Raw genomic sequence first — 6015 nt, 5'->3', positions numbered from 1 at the left:
CCCACCAGAGGGGGCGGGGAAAAAAAAGGTATCATTCAGAATAACTCATACAGGATAGCTCAATTATGTAAATATGTGTGTTCATGGGTGAGTGACTTTAATGATTCTAAACATGCAGGAAATTTCTGAGTCAGGAAGATGGATGCTGTATTAGTCAGATTTTTCATGGCTATGACAAATACCTGAGAGAAACAACAAACAAGCTGAAAGAGGAAAGGTTTGTTTTGGCGATGTTTCAGAAGTTTCAGCCGTGGTGGCTTGGCCCCATTGCGCTAGGCCAGCAACGAGAAGGTAGGGTGCCATGGAGCTGAGCTGCTAACCTCTGCCCTTTGGGTGAGCAGAGAGGCAGACAGGAAGGGACGAGGGATAAGATACACCCTTCAAGGACACTCCCCCAGTGACCAACGCAGGGCCGTGGGAATGGGGGGACCCCTTTGCCCAGCCCACGTTCCATCTCCTATTTTCCAGCACCTCCCAACATCTTCACATTAGGAATCCATCAACCAGGTGTGGCCCACACATCTGTAATCCTAACACTTAAGAGGCTGGGGCAGGAGGTTCGCAAGTTCAAGGTCATCCTAGGCTATGTCGTGAATTCCAACTAACCAACCAGCCAACAAATAAACAAGGATTCATCATTAGGTCAGAGCCCTCACAATCCAGTCACCTCTTAATAATTGGCTCTACCAGCTGAGGACCAAGCTTTCAGCACGTGAGCCTTTTAAGGGACACATTCCTATCATAACAGATGGTCCCGAACAGGACAAAAAGGATTAGGTCTTTTTTGGTGTCCCGGGAACCTGATACACAGAGGCTAGTATCAGCGATACCTCCCCAGCACTGTTCACGCAACTGCAGTTTGTCTGCTTATTTTGATGTCAGTAGTGCGACTTGAACTCAGGGCCTCAAGCTTTCACCTGGTGTTTTCACTCCAAGGCTGGCACTCTTGTCACTTGAGCCATAACTTCACTTACAGTTTTGGTTTCTTTGCTGGCTAATTGCAGTCAGAATCTCTTGGACTTTCCTGCCCAGGCTGGCTTTGAACTGTGATCCTTAGATCTCAGCCTCCTGAGTACCTAGGATGACAGGCAGGAGTCACCAGCACCCGAAGCAACTACTATTTACTGAGCATTCCGTATTTGGAAGGCAATGTGCACAACTCTTTGCTCTCTCAGCAAGCAGCAGTGACTGCCATTTGACAGATGAAGAAACTGAGGCACAGGGAAGCAAGGTGAGCTTGGTGAGCAAGGTGACCAAAGTCACAAAGCCCTTCCTGTTGGGATGACAGTGTTGAGGACCTCACTGGGAGATGACACCCAGGGAGTATGTGTGAGTCAGAGAGCTGATCTGCAGGTTGCTGCAAGAAGAGCTAGAGAGGGAGACTAGGGAGCAGTCCGTTCTGTCACACACACACACACACACACACACACACACACACACACGTCCTCCAGTGCAGGACAGAAATCTCCCTTCAGACTTCTGTGACCAACCTTCACAGGCCGCTGCGGCTGGCAGTCTCCTTAGAATCACCAACAACATATTTCAGATTCTTTACAAAATCTCAGGCTGCAGCAAGCCAGCAGCACTGCCACTGGGAGAGGGGACAGTAGACTATAGGGGCCTGAGGGAGACAGGGTGACTAGTCCTGTTGTTTTGTTTTGGGTGCCTGTCCTGGGGCTTGAACTCAGGGCATTGTCCCTAAGGGTTTGTGCTCAAGGTCAGCACTCTACCACTTGAGCCATAGCTCTACTTCCAGCTTTTTTTTTTTTTTTTTTTGCCAGTCCTGGGCCTTGGACTCAGGGCCTGAGCACTGTCCCTGGCTTCTTCCCGCTCAAGGCTAGCACTCTGCCACTTGAGCCACAGCGCCGCTTCTGGCCGTTTTCTGTATATGTGGTGCTGGGGAATCGAACCTAGGGCCTCGTGTATCTGAGGCAGGCACTCTTGCCACTAGGCTATATCCCCAGCCCTACTTCCAGCTTTTTAGTGGTTTACTGGAGAGTTCCACGGACTTTTCTGACTTTTCTGCCAAGACGCTTCGAACCGTGATCCTCAGATCTCAGACTCCTGAGTAGGTAGGATTACAGATGTGAGCTATGAACATCTGGCTTCCAGGCTGGCTTTAACCACGATCCTCAGACTTCAGCCTTCGGAGCACCTACGATTACAGGAGCAAGCCACCAGCTCCCTGGCTAAGTCCACAGTTTTCAGGTTTTCTGTTTGTTTTGTTTTTGTTGCCAGTCCTGGGACTTGAACTCAGGACCTGAGCCCTGTCCCTGGCTCCTTTTTGCTCAAGGATAGCACTCTGCCACTTGAGCCACAGCGCCACTTCTGGCTTTTTCTGTTTATGTGGTGCTAAGGAATCGAACCCAGGGCTTCATGCATGCCAGGCAAGCACTCTACCTCTAAGCCACATGCCCAATCCAGTTTTCAGGTTCTCAACAGGAGGATTTAATGGGAGGGAAGAGGAGGGCCAGGGCAGGGGAAGCCAGAGACCTGGGTCTCCTGGGTCTAAAGCCTCAGAAACTTGTCAGGCTCCCTGCTGCCCTAGGTAAAACTGGATGCTGGGACTTCAAAGGGAGGGGTGGCGCACCCCTGAATCACTGGTGCTTTGAAGATTCTGGATGAAAGGCCTTGGGAGATATAATTATGGGAGAAGCATTCTCCAGAGCCCAGGGAGGGGCCCGGGCTGTTGCCTGCTGGCCTCCAAGGTGGGGTCTCCGGTGGGGCCCCCTTCAAGGGGCGATGCTCCTCCTTGAAGCCCCAAGGCTGAGCCTGCTGCTCACCCCAGCAGCCAGTCTGGCTGGGTACAGCCACAGACCCTTGCTCAGTTACCAGGCACGAGCTCTCCCAGGACGGGAGGACCCCAAGATGCTGGTGGTACCTCAAGGCGGAAGTGAAAGAAAAGGCCAGAGAAAGGAGGAGGGAGGAGGTGTCTCTATGGCAACATTTATCCCATCAAGCCACTCCTCCCTCCCAGTTACGCAAGGCAGAGGGGGCTGGCCCCAGAGAAGGAAGCTTTCCCAAAGAGCCTTGGCCGTCCAGGGCAGGGTGGAATGTGCTGACGCCTGGAATGGTCTCTGTGGTCTGTCTGGTGTACACTGGGAAAGAAGGCCCTGGGAGGGATACAAGGAGCTCGTAGTTTTGCAGAGAACAAGGAGGCCAGAGCGAGGCACTGGGGGCTGTCATCCTTGCTACTTAGGAGGCTGAGATCTGAGGATTCCAGTTCGCAGCCATCCCAGAAAGGCAAATCTGTGAGACTCTTTTTTTTTTTTTTGGCCAGTCCTGGGCCTTGAACTCAGGGCCTGAGCACTGCCCCTGGCTTCTTTTTGCTCAAGGCTAGCGCTCTGCCACTTGAGCCACAGCACCCCTTCTGGCCATTTTCTATATAAGTGGTGCTAAGGAATCGAACCCAGGGCTTCATGTACACGAGGCAAGCACTCTAACCACTAGGCCATATTCCCAGCCCCTGTGAGACTTATCTCCAAATAACCAGCAAAAAGCCAGAAGTGAAGCTGTGGCTCAAGTGGTATAGAGCCACCAGCCTTGAATGAAAAAGCCAAGCAAGAATGGGAGGCTTGAGTTCAAGTACCACTATAGGTCCCCCCGAAACAAACAAAATTGAAAAAAAAGTATGTAGGGGAACTGCCCCCGAGACCTCTTTTGCTTGCCAGCTTATTGGCCACCCGCCCCCCCAGTGCCCAGCCCTCCTGCCTCAATACTCCTGCTCCGTCCCTCCTTCCTCTCTGAGCAGACCCCTCCTTGGATTTAGGCTGAGAATGCCTCTCCCATCTTCTCATTTTCCCTCCAAGCTCTCTGTCCCACCCTGTTCCCCCAGGATAGTCCCCCCAAACATCCAGGACTCCTCCTCTCTAGGACTGCTAGCCCTCCTACCACCCATGACCTAACCCCTTAATCCCTCCCTGCCTGTGTTCTCTCTCCTCCAGACTCCCTGGCCCTTGTTGGCCTCAAGTTAACATCCTCACATTCCCTCCGCTAATCCTCCCCTTGCTGGTGCAGTCCAGCTAAGGGACAGGGAAGGGGCCAGGCCATGGGAACATGCTGGCTCCTGTGCTATAGATGAGAAAACCAGGGCTCAAGAAGGATGAACGGGGAATATGGCCTAGTGGTAAAGTACTCGCCTCGTATACATGAAGCCCTGGGTTCGATTCCTCAGCACCACATATATAGAAAAAGCCAGAAGTTTCCCCTGCTGGGAATGCCTTTCTCCACTTCCTCCCCAGCAAACACCTCCTCACATTTCAAGGCTCGGGTCAAATGTCTTTGAAACACACCTTCCATGACACTAGAGATGGACTCTTGTCCCCAGGTGACACTGCGTTCTAGATTGGGATGAACCACTTGCTAGTCTCCTCTACTCAAGAGCTTCTGGGTTTCTGGAAGCCAAGACACACACACATACACACACACACACACACACCTTGGTTTCTGTTGGAAAAGTGTAGCCCCCATCGCTGAGCAAGGAGCAGGCACCTAGCTACAGTGCGAGTTAAACACGGCTGCCGGAAATGAAGCTGCAGCTCCAGTGGTAAAGCTCCAGCCTTGAGTGAAAAAATCCAATTTACCCGGGCACCAGCAGCTCAGCCCTACAATCCTCGCTACTCAGGAGATTTAAGGAGTAAGGTTTGAAGCCCACCTAGGCAGAAAAGTCCAAGAGACTCCTCTCCATTTAGAGGCGGTATTGCTCAAGAGGAAAAAAAGCTAAGGGAAAGCGTCCAGGCCCTGAGTTCAAGATCCAGTACCAGCATGGGCTTCGGAGCTAAGATGTCAGAGGTGCCTCATCTCCTATAAAATCATAGGGGAAGATCATAGCCAGCACTGGTGACTCACATCTTTCATCTTAGCTACTTAGGAAGCTGAGAGCTGAGGATCACGGTTCAAAGCCAGCCTGGGCAGGAAGGTCTGTGAGACTCCTCAATTATTTGCCTCCCCCCCAAAAAAAACCCACCCCTGGAAGTGGAGCTGTGACTCAAGTAGTAGAGTGCTTGCCTTCATCACAAAAGCGCAAGGACAGCACTCAAGTCCTGAGTTCAAGCCCCAGGACTAGCACACACACACACACACACATGAAGAAACAGAGATCACAACCCATGTTGTGGTGCTGTCATGGGTAGAAGGGTGGGAACAGAATGACACGGGTTAGCCCTCCATGAACTCCCATGTATTCATCTGCACATCTGGGACTGGTGTTACTCAATCCTGGCAGCTCTTAGAGAAGGGTATCTCCACCCCTTTTGCACAAGGGGTAACAGAGACCCAATGTCCAAGGGCAGAGAAGAACCCGGCAGGTCCTCTGGTGTCAACCCCGTCCTGTGTCTGCACCCTGCCCCACCTAGCACCTGGCGACACCGCTGGTACCGCACACGGAATCAGTGGGTTTGCTGCGTGACTGAAAATGACTCACCAGTGGCATGGCTGCCCTCGTGGGACCTGGCAAAACTTCCTGGTCATAGTTTGATCTGCTGTATACTGTTTGCATGGCTGATGTCACCTAGTCACCCTTTGTCCTCAGCATAAGGTCACTTTTATGTGTTGGTCAGTCATGGGGCTTGAAACACCTATAAAGAACCCGTGAGAAAAGGGACCGAGGGCATGGCTCAAGTGGTAGAGTACCTGCCTCAGTACCTTCTAGTTTCCCTCAGGACCATGTGGGTAACTTGAAAGTCTGAAAACTGTGGTCAGTGCAGGGTGGGGAGGGACTGGGTTTGGCTCTCTGTGGCTTCCTCCAGCCCCTCCCCCCTCAGCAAGTGTGGGCATGTTTGCTTACCCTAGGCAGGAACACTGCTGCTCCCTGGTGTCCCGGGAAGGACCCCTGACCTCCTTTCTCTAAACCTTACGCGAGGGACCAGCACAAACCACTTCCAGGCCCAGAAGCTGGGTTACAGAGCCAGCACTGGGAGGGGCTCTCCCAGAATCACCACCCACCCCTCCTAGAGCTCACCTCCCATCTGGCTCTCGGGCTAGCGAGAAAGTCCCTGTCCTCAGAAGACAGAGGAA

Source organism: Perognathus longimembris, chromosome 1, assembly GCF_023159225.1.
Source record: "Perognathus longimembris pacificus isolate PPM17 chromosome 1, ASM2315922v1, whole genome shotgun sequence".
Taxonomy (NCBI): domain Eukaryota; kingdom Metazoa; phylum Chordata; class Mammalia; order Rodentia; family Heteromyidae; genus Perognathus; species Perognathus longimembris.
This window is presented reverse-complemented; position numbering follows the sequence as displayed.